The sequence below is a fragment of the Gorilla gorilla genome, chromosome 13 (genome assembly GCF_029281585.2).
Source record: "Gorilla gorilla gorilla isolate KB3781 chromosome 13, NHGRI_mGorGor1-v2.1_pri, whole genome shotgun sequence".
Classification (NCBI taxonomy): domain Eukaryota; kingdom Metazoa; phylum Chordata; class Mammalia; order Primates; family Hominidae; genus Gorilla; species Gorilla gorilla.
This window is the reverse complement of record NC_073237.2, coordinates 13,370,358-13,396,752: the sequence shown is the minus strand read 5'-3', so window position 1 is coordinate 13,396,752 and position 26,395 is coordinate 13,370,358. Positions and strand designations below refer to the sequence as shown.

The following is a 26,395-nucleotide window of genomic DNA, read 5'->3' as shown; positions in this document are numbered from 1 at the left end:
ATTAAAAAGTTACTTTACAAAAAAGGATATCCAGATACTTAATCTTAAAAAAACTTCCTCAATCTTATTAATTACAGAAATGCAAATGATCACCACCACAAGATGCCATCACACAAACACCCAAAGGCTAAAGATAAAAATACTCAGAATTGCAAGTATTGGGGAAGATATGGAATGCTTGAAGTCTACAACACCAGTGGAGTAAAAATTGGTACAACTGTTTTAGAAAACAGGTGACATTATCAAATAAAGTTCAAGATTCATTACCCTAAGACAGAACAATTTTAGTCTGAGGTATACATTCAACAAAAATGTGGCCACATGTGCAACAAGAAACGTGTATTTTTAAAAGCAGTATTATTGGGCTAGGCATGGTGGCTCATGCCTGTAATCCCAGCAATTTGGGAGGCAGAGGCAGGCACATCACTTGAGGTCAGGAATTTGAGACCAGCCTGGACAACATGGCAAAACCCCATCTCTACTAAAAATACAAAATTAGCTGGGTGTGGTGGTGGACGCCTGTAATCCCAGCTACTCTGGAGGCTCAGGCATGAGAATTGCTTGAACCCAGGAGGCGGAGGTTGCAATGAACTGAGATCATGTCACTGCACTCCAGCCTGGGTGACAGAGTGAGACTTAATCTCAAAACAAAAAAACAAAAAACATAATTTATCACAATAAAAATTGGAAACAACCCAAATGTAATAGAAAGAAAGAGATTCCATTTTCAGTCACAATTTGTGCAAGAATGAATATTTGAAAAGATGTGCAAAGACATGATTAAAAAAGTATAAAATATTATTAAAGAATGAACAAGATGACTCACATGTACAACTCAATATCGCAAAGTTGTCACTTCTCTCAAGTTAATCTATAAATTCAATGTAGTTCCAATAAAAATCCTAAAAATGTTTTATTATGGCGCTTCACAAAATGATTTTAAAATTGAATGTAACAATAAAGTTCCAAGAAGAGCAAGACAATTATGCCTTTATCAAACCACATTATAAAGCTACAATAATTACAAAAGTGTGGTAGAGAGAACTTAGGAGCAGTTTTGAATATTTATAGAAACTTGGTATATTACTGAGAGGGATTACAAATTAATGGAGAACAAAACAGCACGCAATTGATGGTGTTAGGACAATTGGCTATCTATATGAAAAAAACACTTCCCCCAACTTCCAATTAGATTAAAGACCCAAATATTGAAAATGGAACTTGAATATTTTTGAAGAAATGTGGAATATCTTTACTACATCAGTATAGGGGGGTGAATTTCATAAACATGACAGAAAAGCGTGAAATATATACACACACATAGAAAAACAAATTTTACTATATTCAAAATTACAAACTTCTCTCCAGGCATGATGGCTCATGCCTGTAATCCCGGCACTTTGGGAAGCTGAGGTGGGTGGATCACTTGAGTCTAGGAGTTCGAGACCAGTTTGGACAACACAGTGAGACCCTGTCTCTATAAAAAATACAAAAATTAGCCAGGCATGGTGACGCTCACCTGTAGTCCCACTTACTCAGAGCGGCTGAGATGGGAGGATCGCTTGAACCCCGGGAGGTTCAGGCTGCAATGAGCCGAGATCGTGCCACTGCACTCCAGCCTGAGTGACACAGTGAGATCATGTCTCAAAACAAAACAAAAATTTACAAACTTTTGTACAACAAAATAAATCACAATCAAATTTAAAAGGCAACATGTGGGGAGAATATAATTATAATACTAAGAAAAATTGGCATTCAGATTCTTTAAAGAACTCCTATAAATCAATATAAAATATTTTTACTATCATGATACTACTGGTAACCTGCAGGCAGCAACCAACTAGAAGATAGCAAGACTAATATGAATGAACACATAAAAAAGAGGCTGCTCTCGTACATACCAGCTGAATATTAGCCCTCTAAACAACCTCTAACAAAATCAACAAAATATTATGTGAACACAGAATAATGTAAACCCCCTCTCAGCAAAAAAGAAAAAAAGTCAAATTTGAAATGATTGTTTTCCTTCAAGCAAGGAATTAGCATTAGTTAATAGAAAACTGATGCTGACTTCTTTAATAATAACATTTTAGGTTGGACAATGTGAAATGGCCATTTTTAAAGCAAAAGATGGTTAAAAACTGGCAATTTCAAATGATTCAACCTCTATATTCTTAACTATGGTACTGTAAATTGCCAGTTTATATACAATATTCCAACCTGTAGAGCTAAACCCAGAACCTGTATATTAACTAATATACAGCTAAACACAGAACCTGTATTTTAACTGATGGGCTTGAAACTAGTCAATAAGACTAAAACTTGATTTTACTGAATTATATAAGTCAGTTGATGGTGCTATGTTTTCCTGGAATTTGATATAAAAATTGATTTACAGCCCACTAAAAATGTAATTATTTATGTTTGTCAAAATTTGTGAAATATGCTTAGATGATTATTTAAAGCCTAAACCTGAATGAGAGAAAATCTAACTAAACTTAAATTGGTTGGATTTACAAATGGCTTTTTTTCCCCATTTTCACCCCACCAATGTCAACTTCTTCGTATCATTACACTATAAAAATTCCAGTATAATTTTTGATATAGCATCTCTGTTGGCTCCCTTAATCTAAAATGTTCTCACAAAGTTTAAGAACAACCTTAAATATTACTGGAACAAAAACAGACATATAGACCAATGGAACAGAATACAAAGCCGAGAAAAAATCCATGCATTTATACTCAGCTGATATTCAACAAAGGTGCCAAGAATCCAAGATGGGGAAAGGACAGTCTCTTCAATGAACAATACTGGGGAAACTGAATATCCACTTGCAGAAAAATGAAATTGCAACCTATCTCACCCAATATACAAAAATCATCTCAAAGTAAATGCTTAACTGTGAAACATGAAATTGGAAAACTACTAGAAGAAAAGATAGGTGAAAATCTTCTTGACATTGGTCTGGGCCAAGATGTTTTTGGATATGACTGAAAAGCATAGGCAACGAAAGAAAAAGTAGACAAATGATACTGTATCAAACTAAAACGCTTTTGCACAGCAAAGGAAATATTTATAGAGTAAAGAGACAACCTACAGAATGGGAGAAATATCTACAAAGCATACATTCGATAATAGGTTAACAGATTTTTTAAAAAAGGAATTCAGACAACACAATAGCAAGAGAATAAGTTACTTCTCTAGAAAATGGGCAAAGAACCTGAAAAGATATTTCTCAACAGAAGACACACAAATGGCCAAGAGGTATAATGAGAAAATGCTAAACATCATTAATCATCAGGGAAAAGCAAATTAAAACCACAAAGAGATATCCTCACACCTGTTAGGATGGTCATTAACAAAAAGACAAAAGAAGAGTTGGTGAGGATGAAGAGAAAAGGGAACCCCCTTGTACACTGTTGGTGTCAATGTAAATTAGTAGTTATTGTGGAAAACAGCACTGAGATTCCTCAAAAAACCAAAAATAGAACTACCATATGATTTGGAGATTCCACTTCTGGGTATATATCCAAAGGAAATGAAATCTGCACTCCCATGTTCACTGCAGCATTATTCATAATACCCAAGCTATGGAGTCGATCTAAATGTCATCAGTGGATAAATGGATAAATAATATATGGTACATATAATTAAAGGCACACTATTCAGCCTTAGGGGAGATCCTGTCACTCGAGATAATATGGACGAACCTGGAGAACATTATGCTAAGTGAAATAAGCCAGGCGTAGAAAGACAAATACTGCATGTCTCACTTATTTGTGGAATCTAAAAAAGTCAAATTCATAGAAGCAGAGAGTAGAATGGTGGTTACCAGGGGCTGGGGAGACAAAACTTGGGGGATTGTGAAGATGTTGGTTTTTACTTTATGATTATTGTTATTTTTTTAGATGGAGTTTTGTTCTTGTTGCTCGGGCTGGAGTGCAATGGTGCGATCTCAGCTCACTGCAACCTCTGCCTCCCAGGTTCAAGCGATTCTTCTGCCTCAGCCTCCCGAGTAGCTGGGATTACAGGTGCATGCCACCACACCTGGCTAATGTTTTGTAATTTTTAGTAGAGATGGGGCTTCACCATGTGATCCACCTGCCTCAACCTCCCAAAGTGCTGGGATTACAGGTGTGAGCCACTGTGCCCAGCCTGAGATGTTGATTAAAGGATGCAAAATTTCAGTTAGACAGGAAGAATAAGTTCAGGAAATTTATTGTACAACATAGTGACCACAGTTAATAATCATGTATACTTGAAAATTGCTGAGACAGTAGATTTTAAATGTTCTCACACAAAAATATGTGGAGTAATGCATATGTTAATTAGCTTGATTTAGCCATTTTGCAATGTTTACGTATATCAAAACATCATGTTGTACACCATAAATATATTGGTTCTTTATTTGTTAATTTAAAAATAAAAAAGATCAGCCTTAAATAAAAGTACTCTGATATTCTAAAATTAAAGACTGTTTGTATTTTGAGAGATATAAACTGGCAAACCAAAAATAAAGAAATCCAAATACTAGTAAAACAAGGGAAAATATGCTCAACCTTCCTTAGTTCTTTTTTCCTACTTTCTTCCCTTCCTTATCCTCTCCCTATCTCCTACCCTTCCTCCTCTCCTCTTTCCTTTCTCCTTCCCTTCTTTCAGTCTTGGAGCTAATATTTAAAAATGCTAACAATTATTAATACATATTAATAGCAATACGTATCTTGTTCTTGTACTTTATGTATATTTACATATCTTTAGAAATGGAGAAATAAAAAGGAAAATGCTATTACCTGTGCCTCCTTTACAGTGAATCGCTACGATGTTTTCAAGATCTTGAGCCATCCACTCATTTACTTCCTTGGTGAAAACCACCATCTGACTGATTTCAAGTTTAAGATTTTTAGTTAAAATATTTTCAAAAAATCAAGCCCAATATATTTAGCCCTCTTCTGATAGTCAATTTAGCATAAAACTTACTGTAGAGTGGGGACATTATGATCATCAATCATGATTCTAACGACCCTATTATGGAAGTGCTTAGGATCATAAGCTCTTTCACCTAAAATAAATAACACGTATGTCATATATCTATAGGGAATAACATGATAAATGAGGAAGTTATGAATAAGTTAACATATCTTATTAGAATTCCTTATCTATCTTCAAAAAGAGCTTTCCAAGTTGCTCCTGCCACTCTAAAATAAACGCAAGCGTTTCAAAAATGTAAGGATGGTAGTGGTTTATCCATCTCATATAACCTAAACTCAACTTATTTTTGTTTAATAGGTATAATTTTTAACTTTCTAGCAGACTATTCATTATATTATTTCAGGGTAGTTAGAAACCACACGAGGCAAATGTAGCTGACCAGAATGTTTGCCCCCTGAAAATGTCTATTGAGTATACAGGTAGAGGAAAAAATCAAGAGAGACAGGGTATTAAACTGGGTTACAACCTATTTTCTACAGTGTTTTGCTTTTTTCCCATCTAGACCCTTGCTCTCATCACATGCCACTACTGATGGGTCAGAAGACTCATTTGTTAAATTGTCTATGTCCTCATAATGCAATCTGGCAAGAAAAACAGAAAGATTTTCCTAAACCTAATATCGCTAGAACAGATCTTCCCTAAAATGGTTTGCTTCCACTGCAGCCTCATTGGTCCTGCCAAAGCCACATCCTTCATATGGTACTTTGTGCTGCTGGGCTAACTCCTTCTACTAAATGGGGCCAGTCCAAGATGGGGATTTTTAAATTCATTCCTTGCCACTACCAAATACTTATGATTAAATGCAATCTAAAAAACAAAATCATCTTCTTACGTGCAGTAATCTGTTTTCTATCTACAGTAGCAAAATATAGAGTAATGTACATACTGCAGATTGTAGACTCGATAGTGGTTTCGGTGTTTCTTATCTAGAAACCGCACAACTTCCTAAAAAAGACAAACACATATCTTACATATTTACATGGCACCAACATAAGCTATTTCCTAGGGGGAACCTAAAATGGTTATTACATTTATTAGTTTGTCTCTCACTAGCATCTTCTAGGGGAGATTCAGGGAATAAGAGGGTATGCAAATTTCAAGTTCTAATCCACTGTGATTTTTCAAATAGTCCACAAGTATGTTTGCCTACTCACATGAGTCTCTATTGTAAATACACACTGTTTAAAGCTATCAGATAAGTAAATTAGCTGGTTAACTAACTTTAAGTAATTTGTTCTAAATCATTAATTCACAGTTAATATGGTTCTTGTTTAAATCTAATTCATATTCGTTCTTATTTAAATTTAATTCTGAATAGATACATCTTTAGAGAGTGATCTGCATATTACAGTCTATCTAAGCACCATGTAAACAAATAAATGCAAAAAGTATATAGTATGATTGTGTGTATGTGTGATAGAAAAAGATAAACATATCAAATTTTAAATAACTGGTAACAATATGGAGACTTTTTTGGCTCATTTGTTCTCTTTATTTTTTTAAATGAAGATATATGTGTACCTATAAGTGTGTGTGTATATATATATATGTATATATGTATAACCTTTAAAATGAAAAACAAATAGTAGTTATAATTTAAAATACAATCAATACCACTATATGAATCCAACTTTCAGTAAATACATCTTTCTGAAACATACACACACATACGTATATATCTCTGTGCAACAACAAAAATGACACAAAATTTTAAAACTGATTAGTATGGTACCCTCAGAGCAATGTTTACTGGCTTAATATTGAGAAAAATAAAATGAAGGTATCAAAGTCATCCATTTATTAAACTGGCTATCTCTGTTAAGAGGAAATAATAAGTCAAAAAGATGAACACTCTGAATCTGCATAGTGGGGGAGGCAAGGATAAATAGTTTTATATACTTCAGGTGTATCCTCCCCCCAGGTGATGGCTTTGTTCTTATCAATCTCTATGTTAAGATAATCCAATGGCCTGACCTGTCTTCCACCTGAAGAGACCATGGAGATTAGGCTCAGTCTTGTGCTTGCTTCCCTTTTCCACGGTGTGGCACTGGGCACACTTCTGAACAAAAATTTTCTTGCCTTTCTCAGCATCACCCATATTTAATTCTCTCTTTCATCACTGGCACTACAAAGGTTCCCGCTCAGAAGCCAGATGTCCCACTCTATGTACCATATTTTCTTTATCTAATCTATCATCGACTGGCATTTAGGTTGATTCCATGTCTTTGCTCTTGTGAATACTGCTGCAATGAACATATGTGTGCATGCATGTATTTTTATAAGACAATGATTTATATTCCTTTGGGTATATACCCCATAATGGGATTGCTGGGTCTGATGGTATTTCTGCCTCTAGGTCTTTGAGGAATTGCCACACTGTCTTCCACATGGCTTGAACTAATTTACACACCCACCAACAGCATTTCTTTTTCTCTGCAACCTTCCCAGCATCTGTTATTTTTTGGCTTTTTAATAGTAGCCATTCTGACTGGCATGAGATGGTATCTCATTGTGGTTTTGTTTGCATTTCTTTAATGATCAGTGATGTTGAGTTTTTTTTCATATTTTTGTTGACTGCATGCATGTCTCTTTTGGGAAGTGTCTGTTCAGATCCTCTGCCCACTTTTTAATGGGGTTGTGTTTTTCTTGTAAATGTAGGTTCCTCATAGACTCTGAAGGAGATATTACCAGTGAAGCCTGAGAAACAGCAAAGATGGCAGCCAGCTCCTTCCTTTGGAAGCTCCATCCCAGGGGGATACTGACCTGTAGCCAGCCCGCACATACCTGCAAGAGGTGGCTGGAGACCCCTGTTGGGCATTCTCACCGAGTCAGGAGGCATGGGATCAGGGACCCATCCAAAAAAACAGTCTGGCTGCTTTGGGGTAGAGCAGGTGTGCTGCACTGTGAGGGATCCTTCCTCCTCCGGACCACCTGTATTCTCCAAAGCCAGCAGGTTGGAGTGGCTGAGTTGACCAAACTGCAGAGGTGGCAGCTGCCCCTCCCACCAGGAGCTCCATTTCAGGGAGAGATCAAAGCTCTGTCCATAGAACCGTTGCTGGAGTGGTTAAAGCCCCTACAGGGATTCCTGCCCAGTGAAGAGGAATGGATTGTGGTCCTGCTTAAAGAGGTAGTCTGGTCATGATCTGGCAAGCCAGCTGTGCTGTGTCGTGGGGAACTCTTCCTTGTCCAGACTGTCTGTATTCTCCATAGCTGGCAGGCTGGAGTGGCTGAGTCTATGAACCACAGTCATGCTGGCTGCCTCTCCCCACCTCCCCGGGAACTCAGACCCATCTGAGGTGGATTCCAACCTGCTGCTGTTGGCAGGCTAGGATTCCAAGCCAGTGGGTCTTAACTTGTGAGGTGTCAAGGAAATGGGGCCTGCAGAATGATGCTGCCTGGCTCCCTGGATTCAGCCCCCTTCCCAGAGATACGTATGGACAGATTTCCCACTGTGCTGAAGATCCCCGGGGCTAGAGTGTGTAAAACTCCTGGGTTTCTGTGTGTGCCTGAGCAGCTGATGTGCCCAGACTCCATACAGGTCTGTGTATCAGACCCACAGCCCTGGTGGCATGGGCTCACAAGGGGATCTCTTGATCCACGGCTTGCAAAGATCCATGAGAGAAACACGGTTTCCCGGGCAGGACTGCACACTCACTCACAGCTTCCCTTGGCTGGGAGTGGGGGTTCCTTTGGCTCCATGCCGCCCCCGGCTGGGCCATCGCACTCCCTGCCTGCTTGTCTTCATTCTCCATTGGTCAACCTGTTCATCCAGTCAGTCCCAATGTGAGAACCTGGTTATCTCAGTTGAAGGTGCTGAATTCCCTCGCCCCTTTTCATTCTTCGTGAGCACTGCAGACTGCAGCTGCTTCTAATTGGCCATCTTGCATCACTCTAAACATTTCTTTTTTAGCCCTAGTTCTTAATTCCTATAGCCCTTGGTTTATCACTAGTTTCTTGATAAAACAATCCGTCCACGTTCTCTAGTCATGGGATGATGACTCAGGCCAGGTATCCAGGACATTTTCTGGGAAGCAGCTGAACTTGCAGCCCTGTCCTGTTCAGAACTGAGCTAACACACTGCAGAGAGGTACTCCTTCCACCTCTCGGCAACTGATACCAGCCCTAGATAGTTATACTTTTATTGAGGTATAATAAGTATTGTAAATTACATAAAATTAAACAATGATCCTTTCAAGCTGGCATTTCACAGTAAACAGCATTATATGTTTGAAATTAATTTAGTCATCCACAGAGCCTAAAGCAATATGCCCCGACTATAATTTAGGATCTCAACCTAAGAAAACACATTTTGGGTTATGGCATCCCCATCTTTCTTCCCTATGGTAGACTATCAAAAACGGCCACAATTCTTTATAATTCCTTCCATCAAGAGTTGGAGTTTATTTTCTACTCCTTGAATCCAGACTGGTAGTGTAACTTGCATTGTCCAATAAAATGGGATAGAATTAATATATAATTTTGAGCCTGGGCCTGAAGAGGATTTGCATTGTTTTGTTGCCGCTCCTCAGACTCTTGCCTCTGCCATCATGTGAACAGGCCTGAAGTAGCCTACTGGAGAACGAGAGACCACATGGGACCATTCAGCCAAGTCAGGTAATATTCTTTCCTTTCATTTAAAAAATCTGTTTCCTTCATTCTTTAAAAATATTTTTAATTGACACATAATACTTGTTCATATTTATAAGGTAGAGACGGATATCTCAATACCTGTATACAATGTGTAATGATCAAATCAGGATAATCAGCATATCTATCACCTCAAATATTTATCATTCTTTGTGTGGGAACACAACATCCTCTCTATTTAAAAATATACAATAAATTATTGTTAACTGTAGTCACCCTACAGCACTACAGAACACCAGAACTTATTCCTATCTGTAAGCTGAAATCTGATATTTCTTTGTTGATTTTCTGTCTAGATGATCTGTCCAGTGGTTAAGAGTGGGGTGCTAAAGGCCCCAACTGTTACTGCATTGGAGTCTATCTTTCCCTTTAGACCTAAAAATATTTGCCTTGTTTATCTGAGTGCTCTAGTGTAGGGTACATACATATTTACAATTATTCTATCTTATTGCTAAGTTGATCTCTTTATTATTATACAATGACCTTCTTTGTCTCTTCATACAGTTTGACTTAAAGTCTGTTTTTATCTGATAAGTATGGCTACCTCTGCTCGCTTTTGTTTTCTGTTTGCCTGGAATATCTTCTTCTATCCCTTCACTTCCAGTCTGTATGATCCTTTACAGGTGAAGTTAGTTTCTTGTAGGCAGCATACAGTTTGGTCTTTTTTTTTTTTTTTTTTTAAATCTTGGCAGGCAACTCTGTATCTTTTAATTGGGAATTTGATCTGTTTACATTACATTCAAGGTTACTATTAATAGATTAGATTTTATCCTGTCATTTTGTTCATTTTTTTCTGGTTGTTTTGTATATTCTTTGTTCTTTTCTTCACCTTTTTTTTTTTTAATCTTTGTGGTTTGGTCACTTTCTGTAGTGACAAAGTTTGATTCTTTTCTCTTTCTCATGTGTATATCTGCACTACAGGTGAGTTTTACACGTTTGTGTGTTTTGGCAATGGTAATCATCCTCTTGCTTCCAGATGTAGAACCACTTTAAGCAGTCCTTGTAAGTTCAGTCTAGTGGGAATGAATTCCTTCAGTTTTTGCTTGTATAGGAAATACTTTATTTCTCCCTCATTTCTAGGGGATAGCTCTACTAGGTATAGTATTCTTGGTTGACAGTTGTTTTTTTTTTTTCCTTCAGTACTTTGAATATATCATCCCATCTTGTATGGGATGACCTGTAAAGTTTCCACTGGGAAATCCACTGCTAATCAAATGGAGTTTCCCTTATATGTGACTTGATGCTTTTTTCTTGCTGTTTTTAACATTTCCTTTTTTTTTTTTTTTTTGGATACAGTCTTGCTCTGTCACCCAGGCAGTAGTGCAGTGGTGTGATCTTGGCCCACTGCAACCTCCACCTCTTGGGTTTAAGCAATTCTCGTGATTCAGCCTCCCAAGTAACTGGAACTACAGGTTCACACCACCACACTCAGGTAATTTTTTTGTATTATTAGTAGAAATGCGGTTTCTTCATGTTGGCCATGCTCACCTTGAACTCCTGGCCTCAAGTGATCCACCGGCCTCAGCCTCCCAAAGTGCCGGGATTACAGGTGTGAGACACTGCACCTGATGAATATTCCCTCTTTTTGACTTTTGACTACTATGCACCTCAGAGAAGACCTTTTTGGGTTGAATCTATTTGAGAACCTTTGAGCTTCCTAGATTTTGGCCATATCTCTCCCACATCTGTTTTTAAAGCTTTTTTTTTTTTTTTTTTTGAGACAGGGTATCACTCTGCCACCCAGGCTGGAGTGCAGTGGCACAATCTTGGCTCACTGCAACCTCCACCTCCTGGATTCAAGCAATTCTTGTGCCTCAGCCTCCCAAGTAGCTTGGATGGCAGGCATGCACCACCAAACCCAACTAATTTTTGTATTTTTTAGAGACAGGATTTCGCCATGTTAATCAGGCTTGTCTTGAACTCCTGGCCTCAAGTGATCCACTGCCTTGGCCTCCCAAAGTGCTGGGATAACAGGTGTGAACCACTTCACCTGGACTCTTGATTGTATTTTTATTTTATTCCTTAAATTCTTCAGCTCCACAATCTGTGTCTGGTTTTTAATGATATATATATATATCCTTGTTGAATTTCTCATAAGATCATAAATTGTTTTTCTAATTTCATTGATTTGTCTATTTGTATTCTCTGTATCTCATAGTTTCCTTAAGATCATTATTTTGAATTCCTTCTTAGCCATTTGATATACTCTTTAAATTTAGGGTCTGTTAATGGGGAATTATGGTGTTTCTTTGGAGGTGTAATGTTTCCTTGCTTTTCACGTTTCTTGTGGCCCTAAACTGATTTTTGCACATCTGGGGGAACAGTTGCCTCTTCCAATGTTAGGGAGTTTTCACAGAGAAATACTTTTTCCAATAGTTGTCTCCTATAGTGTTCATTGAGTAGGGTGCTTTGACTTTGGATCTGGGTGGGTGCAGTAATATAGTCTTCAGGTGACTTTTTTGGCTGTAATCAGCATTCAGTGGTGTCTGTGAGTGCCTCAGTGGCCTGATGGTGAGTGTTTGTGGAGACAGTGGTATGGCTTTTCTTGGTGTGAGAGCCATCATTCAGATTAGTTCTCAGGCCTTAGGCATATGCATGCTAGCTGCAGTGGCTTTGCTAGTTGTGGGGTACTGCCAACAGCAGGGCAGGCACCAGGCAGGCCAGTCCTCAGTGCCTTAGAAGTGCATGCGGCAAATGGGGGCTCTGCTGGTGAAGGGGGTGGGGCTGTTGGCAGCAGTGGGTGCCAGATGGGATGGGCCTTGGGCCTTGGGGGGTGCATTTAGCATGCAGTGGCTCTGTCAGTCGAGGGTAGCCAAGTCATTTTAGACTAGCCAGTCCTCAGATGAACCAGTAGCTGCCCACAGATACATGAATGAGCTTAGTTGAGACAGGAAATCCTTTCTGCAAGCACCTAAATTGGACAGTTAAGCCCATACCAAATTCACAAACCACAGTATCATGAGCCAAATAAATAGTTGCTGTTATAAGCCAGTAAGTTTTGGGGTGGTTTGTAACCACTGGCACAATTGTAACTGGTATCAATCCTTTATGATTTTTTTCCTTGAAAGAGTACATTTTTCAAAGAATACTGCCATATCTGGGTCAGTATTAAACTTATGACTACACAGTCTACATTCACCAAGAAATGAGTATTTGTCAGATAAAGACCCTTACCTCGATTGGATTTCTATAGAAAGACTGCCTTCCAGAAGATGGAAATGACATAGCAATAATACGTTCTAAAAGTCAAAATCATCACTATTACAAACATTATTATAGATTTCATATAACATACAAAAAAATTAACTTATACAAGATCAGACTCCATTTTCACAGAAAAAAACCTTTTAAGATTGAGGTTGACAGAAAAGAGCTAATACTCAGGATAATCAAATAACAAATTATACAACACAATGACCATTAAACTGCCATGGAGTTCTTAAGTCTCCACTAGTTCTAACTGTATGCCATGTATTTATGATGGCCTCAGTCTGAAGTTCCCCCTGTTCTTCGAATTTATTTCTTATCTTAAATACCACAGAAAATCCAAGATTTCTGGGCACCAGTGATGGTGGGAACTCCCAAGGTGCTTTGCAGCCCTCTGACTCAGAAAACCTGAGATCTACAAAGCACTGACCTCATTCTCTGGGATTCTAGGATAAGAAGAGGTCTCTGTGGGATCCTTGGGACTCAGAAATAACTACTAGAGGTTAATAAATTGAAACTCAAATGGAGTCAGCTGAAAATCCATTCAAGTTCCTATGCTGCAACTGAGTAGTCCTGAATTGAGAAGACATGCAGATCTTCCATTGCCAGGGCTAAACCACAAATATGTCACACTATCACAGCAGCATATATCCTCATGAATAAAGAATATTTTGAATGAATGTGTCTTAGATGAGGCAAAAAAAATACAATTACAAGAAAAAGTGAAGTAATACAAGTAAATCAATGGTTAAGTGTCACAAACCTGTAACGTAAGTGAGGTCTAGGTCAAACCCATCCCTTGTGTATCGCCTTTTGTTTTCTGAAACCTGACAGTTTAAAATCATCATTAGTTTGTGAAACACTCATCAACATAAAAATAAAAAACATTATATAGTATAGATATCAACCCTTGTCAATGGGTCCCAAAACACAAAATATTTTTGCGAATCATAAGCATGTTTTGCCCACTTACCTGCCTTCTTAACAGCTTTTCAAGTTGTCTTTTTTGATGAAACAGATGAAAAATTCTTAACAGAATAATAAGTCGTAGAAGTCGAAGTAAATGTGTCCATCTAAGAATAAATTTAAAAGATCCATTTTTGCTTCAGAAACAGAATTTTATCAATATAAACTATGTCTAGAGCAGCAGTTGTTAACCAGAGGCAATTTTCCCTCCTCTCCCCAATTACCTACCTGGGGGATATTTGGCAATGTCTGGAGGCATTTAGGTTTTCACCACTGGCGTGCGTGCGTGCGTGTGTGTGTCTGTGTGTTACTTACATCTAGTGAATAGAGGCCAGGAATTTTGCTAAACACCCTACAATTAATATAACTGCTCACCACCCTCTTATGACAATGATCTGGCCCAAAATGTCAGTAATGCTGAGGCTGAGAAATTCTGGTCTAGAGAAATAGTGATACAATAGACTCTTAGCATCTTTAAATTTAATTTTGGGATTTAAGACTAGCATTTTCAATTTTTCCACATCAAAACAAATCGATTATTCTTGTTCATCTTTGTTATTCCCATGAGTAACAGATGTTCACTACAGCTGCTACTACACATCAGGGAGGCAACAGATTGAGATACTTCTGAAGTGTGCTAGCTGGAATCTCCCCTACCATCAGAACCACCAAAGCAGAGAACTGATGGTCTGGACTGGTGCTTCTCTGATTTGGGCACACATCAATAAGAGCCACCTGGAAAAGCTTGTTAAGCTGCAGATTGCTGGGTCCCAGAGATACTGATTCAGTGGGTCCAGGGTGGGGCCTAAGGTATTTTTCTTCTTATATTTCTAGCAAACTGTCAAGTGATGCTGACGTTTCTAATCAGAAGACCACATTGGCTGAGGTTATTTTCAAATAACTCCAAAAGCCTATCACTTAACATGCTTTTAGTTAGGGCCTGAGCTGTAGTCCAGGGAAGCTAGGGTACAAAAAGAAACCAGCTATTTGACCCATGAACAAGCTTAGGAAGCCACAATCTACATCCCAGTATACATTTGCTCTTTCATTTTCCTCATTGTCACAGTAAAAAAAGAGTCACCAGGGCTTCATATACTCTTTAGTTTCCCAATCCCTAACACTTCTAACTTTGCCTAAGCTTTCTTTGTTTCTACCACAACTATACTGCAAAACTCTACTATTGTGTTGCCACGTGTCATCTCCTAGTTTCTGTTCTGTTTGCTATTTTTTAGAAACTCATGATTGAAGTCACTCTAATTTTGCGTATGCTCAAATAAATTCCCTCTTGGCTGTAGGAAAAATCCAGACAGAACATTATGTGTAAGGGATTTGTAGTTGAAGCACAGAGGGGAATTGTTTTCAATATAAATTTTTTTGATATAGCAGATATTAAACTGATAATAATATTATACTTGATCTTAGCCAAAAGGCCAAAAAATGATACAAATGGGAATTTGACGAGAACTTCAAAATGTAGAGAAGTTAAAGTTAGTACAAGAGTAAAAGTCCTTCTTTGGGGTACTGCATCTTCTTTATTCCATTAATGGTACTTAGCCTGTATACTCTTCACCGGTCCCTAAATATCACAATCTTTTATTTTCAAAGTATGTGGGAATTTACCTAAACATTTCATTTTAAAGCAATGTGTTTAGTATAGAATGAGAACATTTGAAGTTGAAAAGATTATATAGAATAAAAGGCACAGAAAATGCTAAAATTAATGAAAAACTTTAAGAGAGGTAAGTCTTATGTTTCATACCTGGGAATATTCCTAAGCAACTTAATGTCAAAAAAAAATGTAAACGACATCAACCAGCAGAAGAATCACAATGATGGCAGTATCTAAAATGTTAAATAAGTCAGAAAAATACTGCTGTCTCCTGTAATATAAAACAAAAAAATAAGTTCATTCCCCCCTGCAAGAAGAGATAGGAATATTTAAAGACCACAAACTATTGACTCATCCCCATTAAGAATTCTACTATCAAGAATTATTTAAAATGTATTTTCTAGAGTAGACTAAGGGAAAAATATAACATTCATGGGAAGTTTTCAAACAATAAAATTATATTCATCATTTGACACTTATATGTGACTAAAACACCAACATGGCAATTCAAACATAATAAGAGATATAACTAAATGCGTAATAATCACACTCATTGTGGACAATGGGGTATCTATCCCCTCAAGCATTTATCATTCATGTTACAAACAATCCAATTACACTCTTTCAGTCATTTAAAAATATACAATCAAGTTATTGTTGACTATGGCCAATCTGTTGTGCTATCAAATAGTAGGCGTTACTCATTCTATTTTTTTGTACCCATTAACCATCCCCACCTCCCCACCCCCAAGCCCCTACTACCATTCCCAGCCTCTGATGACCATCCGTCTACTCTCTAGGTCTATGAGTTCAATTTTTTTTTTTTTTTTTTTAGAGCCACATAATAAGTGAGAACATGTGATGTTTATCCTTCTGTGCCTGGCTTATTTCACTTAACGAACATAGTGCTCTCCAGTTCCATCCATGTTGTTCCAAATGACAGGATCTCTTTTTTTTTTTTTTTTGAGATGGAGTTTCACTCTTGTTGCCCAGGCTGGAGTGCAATGGCGTGATTTCGGCTCACTGCAACCTCCACCTCCTGGGTTCAAGCGATTCTCCTGCCTCAGCCTCACGAGTAGCTGGGATTACAGGCGCCCGGCACCACACCCAGCTAATTTTTGTATTTTTAGTAGAGATGGGGTTTCTCCATGTTGGTCAGGCTGGTCTCGATCTCCCGACTTCAGGTGATCTGCCCACCTCAGCCTCCCAAAGTGCTGGGATTAGAGGCATGAGCCAGTGCACTTGGCCAGGATCTTATTGTTTTTTATGGCTAAATAATACTCTCCTGTGTATATGTACTATATTTTCTTTACCCATTCATCTGTTGATGGGCACTTAGGTTGCTTCCAAATCTTAGCCATTATGAACAGTGCTGCAACAAACAGGGAATGCAGATATCTCTTCTATATACTGATTTCCTTTTTTGTGGGTATCTACCCAGCAGTGGGATTGCTGGATCATATGGTAGTTCTATTTTTAGTTTTTTGAGTAACCCCCAAACTGTTCTCCAATTGGTTCCACTAATTTACATTTCCATGAACAGTGTATGAGGGTTCTCTTATCTTCACATCTTTGTCAGGATTTGTTATTGCCTGACTTTTGGATATAAACCATTTTAGCTGGGGTGAGATGATATCTCATGGTAGTTTTCTACACTGAGAATTTCTCTAATGATCAATCATGTCAAGCATCTCTTGATATGCCTGTTTACCATCTGTATGTTTTGAGAAATGCCTATTCAAATCTTATCCTCATTTAAAAAATTAGATTATTACATTTTTTCCTAGAGAGTTGTTTGAGCTCCTTACATATTCTGGTTATTAATCCCTTTTCAGGTGGGTAGTTTGCAAGTATTTTCTCCCATTCTGTGGGCTGTCTCTTCACTTTGCTAATTGTTTCCTCTGCTATGAAGCAGTTTTTTAACTTGATGTGATCCCATTTGCCCATTTTTGCTTTGGTTGCCTGTGCTTGTCAGGTATAGCCCAAGTAATTTTTGCTCAGACCAATGTCCTGGAGATTCTTCCCAATGTTCTCTTGTAGTATAGTAGTTTCATTGAGGTCTTATATTTAAGTCTTTAATTCATGTTGATTTGATTTTTGTATATGGTGAGAGGTAGGGGTCTAGGTGCATTCTTCTGTATGTGTATATCCAGTTTTCCCAGAACCATTTGTTGAAGAGATGTCTTTTGTTCAATGTATGTTCTTGGCACATTTATGAAAAATGAGTTCACTGTAAGTGTGTGTGGATTTGTTTCTGGGTTCTCTATTCTATTCCAGTGGTCTGTGTGTCTGTTTTTATGCCAGTGCCATGGTGTTTTCGTTATATAGTTCTGTAGTATAATTTGAAGTCAGGTAATGTGATTCCTCCAGCTTTGTTCTTTTTGCTTAGAATAGCTTTGGCTATTCTGGGTCTTTTGTGGCTCCATATAAATTTTAAGATTGTTTCTTCTATTTCTGTGAAGAATGTCATTCATATTTTGACAGGGAGTGCATTGAATCTGTAAATTGCTTTGGATAGTATGGACATTTTAACAATATTGATTTTTCCAATCCATGAACATGGAATCTCTTTCCATTTTTTGGTGTCCTCTTCAATTTCTTTCATCAGTGTTTTATCATTTTCATTATAAAGATCTTACACTTCTTTGGTTAGGTTAATTTCTAGGTATTTAATTTTATTTGTGGCTATTGTATATAGGACCACTTTTTAAATGTCCTTTCCAAATGGTTCACTGTTGACATATAGAAATGCTACTGATTTTTGTATATTGATTTTGTATCCTGCAACTTTACTGAATTTATCAATTCTAATAGTTTTTTTGGTGGAGTCTTTAGTATTTTCCAAATAAAATGTATCATCTGCAAACACAAGGATAATTTTACTTCTTCCATCCCAATTTGGATTTCTTTTTTTATTCCCTTTCTTTCTCTTCTATAATGGCTCTAGCTAGGACTTCCGGTACTATGTTGAACAACGGTGGTAAAAGTGGGCATCCTCACTGTGTTCTAGATCGCAGAGAAAAGCTTTTCATTTTTTCCCCATTCAGTACGGTAATGACTGTGGGTCTGTCTTATACGGTTTTTATTAAGTTGAGGTATGTTACTTCTATACCCAGTTTTTTTAGGGTGTTTACCATGAAGGGATGTTGAATTTTATCAAATGCTTTTTCAGCATCAACTGAAATGATCTTATGGTTTTTATCCTTTACTGTGTGGATATAATGTATCGCATTGATTGATTTACAAATGTTGAACCATCCTTGCATCCCAGAGACACATCCCACTTGTCATGATGAATGATCTTTCCCATATATTGTTGAATTCAGTTTTCTAGTATCTTGTTGAGGATTTTCGCATCAATATTTATCAGATATATTAGCATGCTTTTGGTTTTGGTTTTGGTTTTTGGGTTTTTTGTTCTTATTTTTATTCTTTTTGAGACTGAATCTCACTCTGTCACCCAGGCTAGAGTGCAGTGGTGTGATCTCAGCTCATTGCAACCTCTGCCTCCCAGGTTCAAGTGATTCTCTGGCCTCGGCCTCATGAGTAGCTGAAATTACAGGTGCCCGGCACCACACCCAGCTAATTTTTGTATTTTTAGTAGAGACGGGGTTTCACCATATTAGCCAGGCTGGTCTCGAACTCCTGACCTCCAGTAAACCACACGCCTCTGCCTCCCAAAGTGCTGGGATTATGGGAGTGAGCCACCACTTCCAGCCTACATGTGTCTTTATGGGAGAAGAGTGTTTCCTGTAGGCAACAGAGCAATGGGTTTTTTTATTTTATTTATTTTTGAGCTGGAGTCTTGCTCTGTCACCAGACTGGAGTGCAGTGGCACCATCTCGGCTCACTGCAACCTCTGCCTCCCGGGTTCAAGTGATTCTCCTGCCTCAGCCTCCTGAGTAGCTGGGACTACAGGTGCGCACCACCACACCCTGCTAATTTTTGTATTTTTAGTAGAGACAGGGTTTCACCATGTTTGCCAGGATGGTCTGTAGCTCTTGACCTCATGATCTCCCTGCCTTGGCCTCCCAAACTGCTGGGATTACAGGCGTGAGCCACCACACCTGGATGGGTCTTGTTCTTTCATCCATTCATCCACTCTATCTTTTGATTGAAAAGTTTAGTCCACTGACATTCAATGTTATTATTGATAAGTAAGGACTTACTCCTGCCATTTTGTTATTTGTTTTCTGGTTGTTTTGGGGTCTTCTCTTCCTTCTTTCCTTCCTGTCTTTCATTAGTGAAGGTAATTTTCTCTGGTGATATGATTTAGTTTCTTGTTTTTTATTTTTCGTGTATCCATTGTTATATTTTTTGGTTTGAGGTTACCATGAGGCTTGTAAATACTATCTTATAATCCATTATTTTAATCTTATAAGTTTTCATAAACAAGTAAAAAGAAAACTAATAAAAACTCTACAACTTAGTCTCCCTATTTTTTAACTTTTTGTTATTTCTATTTATATCTTATTATACCATCTATGTCTTGAAAAGTTGTAGTTAATATTTTTGATTGGCTCATAGTTTAGTCTCTCTACTTAGAGTAAGAGTAGTTTATACATCATAGTTACAGTGTTATAACATTCTGCATTTTTCTGTATACCTACTATTACCAGTGAGTTTTATACCTTCAGGTTGTTACTTATTGCTCACTAATGTCCTTATCTTTCTGATTGAAATACTCCCTTTAGCATTTCTTCTAGGACAGGTCTGGTGTTGACAAAATCCCTCAGCTTTTGTGTGGAAAAGTCTTTATTTCCCCTTCACTTTGAAGGATATTTTCACTGGATACACTGTTCTAGGGTAAATGTTTTTTTCCTTCAGCACTTTCAATATGTCATGCCACTCTCTCCTGGCCTGAAACGTTTCTACTAAAGAGTCTGCTGCCAGATATATTGTAGCGCCATTGTATATTATTGGTTTCTTTTCTCTTGCTGCTTTTAAGATCCTCTTTTTATCCTTGATCTTTGGGACTGTGATTATTAAATGCCTTGAGGTAGTCTTCTTTGAGTTACATCTGCTTGGTGTTTTATAACTTTCTTGTACTTGGATATTGATATCTTTCTGTAGGTTTGGGACGTTCTGTTACCATCCCTTTGAATAAACTTTCTACACTCCCCACCTCCTCTTTAAGGCCAATACCACTTATATTTGTCCTTTTGAGGCTATTTTCTAGATCCTGTAGGCAGGCGTCATTGTTTTTTATTCTTTCCTTTGTCTCCTCTATGTATTTTGAAATAGCCTGTCTTCAAGCTCATTAATTCTTTCTTCTGGTTTATCAATTCTGCTATTAAAAGACTAATGCATTCTTCGGCATGCCAATTACATTTTTTGGCTTCAGAATTTCTGCTTGATTCTTTTAAATTATTTCAATCTCTTTGTTAAACTTATCTAATAGAATTATGAATTCCTTCCCTGTGTTATCTTGAATTTCTTTGAGTTTCCTTCCTCAACACAGCTATTTTGATTTCTTTGTCTGAAAGGTCACATATCTCTGTTTCTACAGGATTGGCCCCTGGTGTCTTATTTAGTTCATTTGGTGAGGTCATGTTTTCCTGGATAGTGTTGATGCTAGCAGATATTCTTTGGTGTCTGGGCATTGAAGAGTTAGGTATTGATTGTAGTTTTCACTGTATTTATTGTAGTTTTCACTGTCAGGGCTTGTTTGTACCCATCTTTCTTGGGAAGGCTTTCCAGATATTTGAAAGAACTTGGATACTGTGATCTAATCTCTATCTGCTTTAGGGGGCACCCCAAGCCTCCTAAACTCTGGTTCTTGCAGACTCATAGTGGTACTGCCTTAATGGTCTTGGACAAGATCCAGGATAATTCTCTGCATTACCAAAAAGAGACTCTTGTTTTCTTCCCTTACTTTCTCCCAAACAAACAGAGTCTCTCTCTCTGTTCTGAGGCACCTAAAGCTTGGGGTTGAGTGACATAAGCATATCTGTGGCCACCACTACTGTGACAGCATTGGGTCAGACCTGAGGCCAGCACAGCACGGGGTCTTGCCCAAGACCTGCTGTAACCACTCCTTAGGTATTGCAGGAGTTTACTGAAGGCCCTGGGGCTCTACAGTCATCACATGGTAAAAACAGCCAGGCCTGTGTCCTTGCCTTCAGGATGGCAAGTTCTCCTAGCCTCCAGGTGGATCCACAGGTGCTGTCTGGGAATCAGGGCCTAGATCAAAAACTGTAAAAGTCTACCTAGTGTTTTATTGTGCTATGGCTGAGCTGTCACTCAAACCACAAGATGCAGCCCCTCCCACTCTTTCCACCCCTGTCCAAAGGCAGAGGAACATCAATCCATGGCCACCTCAAACACAGGACATGGGGGGGTACTGCCAGACTACCACCAATGTTCTCATAAGGCCCAAAGGCTCTTAAGTCAGTTTGTAGTGAATGCTCCTGTTAATTATTTTAAAATGTTTTTTTTTTTTTTTGAGATGGAGTCACCCTGTCACCCAGGCTAGAGTGCAATGGCATGATCTCAGCTCAGTGCAACTTCTGCCTCCCAGGTTCAAACGATTCTCCTGCCTCAGCCTCCCAAGCAGCTGGGATTACAGGCAACCACCACCACATCCAGCTAATTTTTGTACTTTTAGTAGAGATGGGGTTTCACCATGTTGGCCAGGATTGTCTCGAACTCCTGACCTTGGGATCCTCCCACCTCAGCCTCCGAAAGTGCTTCTTATAAAACTACAAAGTAGCTTAATGCATTATAAAAATAATCAAACTTACCCTTCTACAAGTACTCGAAGAAGAACATCCATGAGAAAAAATAAGGCAATAGCTAGAGAAATAGAACGATACTCCAAAGGAATATAAAGTTTGCTGTCAGTGAAAATTAGGTCAGCAAGGACGAGAGTGACATCCAGTAAGACCAGGAAAACTCCAAATAGTCTAAAATAAACAAATAAATAAATAAATAAATGCAAAGATAAAGGGGCATTTGTCCCTGTAGCTATACTATATTTAAGCCACTGATCAGGTACCAAAATGTTATTATTTAGTATTAAGCTGCCCAGTGGCAGGAAAAACTGTAATGCCTTAGAATCTCAGAAAAATCACTGTTTTCACCCAATAGAAGCAGTTCTTAATAAACAAAATTCTCACCAAACCACTTCACAAGATATTATTGTGGCCTTTTACAGTAAACACACCAGGCCAACACCTCAAGAGAGAAAAGTAAAACTGAATTAAAATCACCTGTGTGTTTACAAACTCTTCTTAAAATTTGCGAATTTCATAAGAAGTTTATACCAATTTCTCATAAAAAATAAACCCTCATTAATCTGGATAATTCTAAAGAATTTATTAATAAAAACCAAATGAAAGCATGAGTAACATAAGCTCTTAAAAGACCAAGATTTTTCATCAGTGACATTTTCAACAAGCACATGATTTCATATTTATGGGTGCTTCTAGCAGAGTGATGGGCACATGAGTCTTGAACTCTAAAGTACCTCCTGCCACTTGCTGTTACATATTCTAAATACATTCTCCATAAATTGATTAGACTATTTGCCTAGTCTATGAAGGTGAATTCATCTTTGAAGTACTTTTTTAAAAACTTGCAGCTCAAATTCAAATATTATTAATTCAAAAGGAAACAATTATATTGCATAAATCTATATCATAGTATGAAATCTTACTCTTATGTAGAGAAGAGTCTAAGTAAATTGTTTCCAGAATTAAAGAGTAATTCCTGATGTATAAGGTACTAATAAAACACTTTACTAATAATTATAGAATTTTAACATTTGATTTTCATTAATGTTACTTTTGCAGATGGAAGAAATACAATATTAATATATTACTATTAATCTTATGCAAAAGCCATTTATTTGCAATTCTTAATGTCCAGCTTAAACCAAAATTCCATGATAAATTAGATTACGTTAAATGGGGCACATGGCTACTTAGCAACTGATGGACAGTGGAAATGCTTCTTTGTTATTTTATTTCAGTGTTTCTCATTGAAGTATTAAGTCTCATATATATATATGTATGTATAGATATATATGAGACTCATATATTTTCTTTTCTTTTCTTTTTTTTTTTTTTTTACATGGAGTCTTGCTGTGTCACCAAGGCTGTGGTGCAATGGTGCAATTTCAGCTCATTGCAACCTATGCCTCCTCGGTTCAAGCGATTCTTCTGCCTCAGCCTCCTGAGTAGCTGGGATTATAGGCACCCACCATTATGCTTGGCTAACTTTTGTATTTTTAGTAGAGATGGGGTTTCACCATGTTAGCCAGGCTGGTCTTGAACTCCTGACTTCATGTGATCCACCCGCCTCGGCCTCTCAGAGTGCTGGGATTACAGGAGTGAGCCACCGTGCCCAGCCAAGTCTCAGATATATTTAATACATGGTGTTTTCTATGTCTCACATACCCAAATGCAAAGGATGATACAATTGAATGCACAATTTTCTTAATCTTGCTGCTGCAAAAAGAAGTAAAAATAAAATTAATCAGGTTTCTTCTAACATATATTGTAAATTTAACCAAAAAACAAAGGGCCTTATAAATATAATTTCAAAAGAAAATTATTCAGAAGTTGTATAACAAAATGCTTTTTACTAATAGCTAAAATTTTATTCTTCCTGCTCCATGAGTATTTTACTTGTTTACTATGCTATCCAGAATATATGCAAATAAGACAGTAAACTTTGGATGTTTAGTAACATTTCCATTGCATGCAAAGCTCCAACCCCAACTTTATGGCAATACTAAACTTAAACTTGTGGTCATCATCTCAAGGAGTATAGCATGAAGACAGAAAAGGGTGGTAGAAGAGAACTGTATTTTAATGCCAGCCTGGGCAAATCATCAAACTTTGGCCAGATCTCAGTTTCCACTGCAATAAAATAAGGTGTTTCAGGAATGAGCATAGGGAGTAAATGGTGCTCTTGTCATCTCCTCAAACTAGACACCTAGTGAACAGATACACATTAGCAAGAGTCGCATATGAGGTTGCAAACGAACTTCAGAGGTAAGACGTTTTAGTAAGATATATTTCAAAGGAGAAACACCTGAAAGACTGGGCTCCTTCCATTAATCAAAGGAAGGAGAACCTGTTTGATGGAGCCTCCAATAATGCCTCATTTTACCTTATGGCTGGAGACAAGGTAGCTCATGAGGAACAATTTTTTTTTGTCCTACTGAAGCCTCCTGTGTTGGAGGCTCTTCAGGAGGAGGAGCCTCCAACACAGGAAGCTTCAGTAGGAGAAGACTTCAGGAAGTTTCTGTCATACTGAAGCCTCCAACACAGGACTCAAATTCCACCCCAAGAGCCATGAATCCTAAGGCAATGCTCACAGCCTGTGCCTAAGATGGGAGAACAAAGAGGGCAGATACTGAGCAGAACTGGGGCACTGACAATTGGCCTTTGACATGAACAGACATTTCTCAAAAGAAGACATGCATGTGGCCAACAAACATATGAAGAAAAGCTCAATATCACAGATTAGAGAAATGCAAATCAAAACCACAATGAAATACCATTTCACACCAGTCAGAATGGCTATTACTAAAAAGTCAAAAAATAACAGATGCGGGCAAGGTTGCAGAGAAAAAGGAACACATATACATTGTTGGTGGGAGTGTAAATTAGTTCAATCACTGTAAAAAGCACTATGGCAATACCTTGAAGATCTAAAAGCAGAACTATTTGACTGAGCAATCCCAATACTGAGTAGATACCCAGAGGAATATAAATCATTCTACTATAAAGATACATGCATATGAATGTTCACTGCAGCACTATTTACAATAGCAAAGACATGGAATCAACCTAGGTACCCATCAATGACAGATTGGATAAAGAAAATGTGGTACATATATACCATGGAATACTATGCAGCCATAAAAAAGAATGAGATCATGTATTTTGTGGGAACATCGATGGAGCTGGAGGCTCTTATCCTTAGAAAACTAGTGCAGAAACAGAAAACAAAATACTGAATGTTCTCACCTATCAGTGGTAGCTAAATCATAAGGACTTATGAACACAAAGAAGGAAATAGACACTGGGGTCTACTTAAGTGGGGAGGGCAGGAGGAGAGAGAGGAGCAGAAAAGATAACTATTTGGGTACTGAGCTTAATACCTGGATGATGAAATAATATGTAAAAAATAAAAAAAAATCCTCCCTGACACAAGTTTACCTATGTAGCAAATCTCACGTGTACCTCCAAACCTAAAATAAAAGTTAAAAAAAAAAAAAACATTGGTCTTTGATGAATGATGTTAGGTTAACCTGAGATAAAGGAAATCCCCAATCCTTCTAATCTTCCCCTCTCCACCTGGACCCACCACCTCCACCCAGGCTTGGAGAGTTAAGGCTGATGTAGATGGAGGATCAATTGGCCAAAAGAGGTGAATTCTCTCCTCAAGTTGCCATTCCCTTACTACAAGAACCTCTGATCCCACACAGTCTACTAGATCTCTGGGTATCAAGGAAATGTCATAAATCTGAACTCACTTGACAATGTCACCATACAGAACCAAGTCTGACAGATTACGAAGGCATGAAGAAGTGGCTTGGGTGGCTTTAGCCCCTTAATCTGTTTCAGTGTACCCTGAAACTATACCAAGTAAATACACAATTGAGACTTTTTTGCTTAAAAAAAGAGTACTATGTAAATGAAGCTTCAAGCAGTTATGTGCAGAGTTTGCAGGGAAATAACTATGACTCAGTAAATCCATATCCAGGAAAAGTACTGTTCACACACGGGAGCAACAGACAGACACTCCAACATGAAGCAACACGAAGCATAGCCTCCATGTACCTTTCCTAAAAACAATTACTCAAAGTGCTTGAGTCAGCTGAGCAATGAATCAAAATGAAGAACAAAAATGTAGCAGGTGACCAAAAGCAATGGCGACAAAAGCCAAAATTGACAAACAGGATCTAATTAAACTAAAGAGCTTCTGCACAGCAAAAGAAACTACCATCAGAGTGAACAGGC

General features: G+C 37.8%; 2 pseudogenes; both read right to left on the bottom strand.

The window, feature by feature from the left end:
- Positions 1-5,456: 5,456 nt before the first annotated feature.
- The window catches only part of LOC129524660 (phosphatidylinositol 3,4,5-trisphosphate 3-phosphatase TPTE2-like), a 39,184-nt pseudogene continuing 18,245 nt past the window's right edge, over positions 5,457-26,395 (bottom strand).
- Positions 15,141-15,252, bottom strand: LOC129524803 (uncharacterized; annotated as a pseudogene).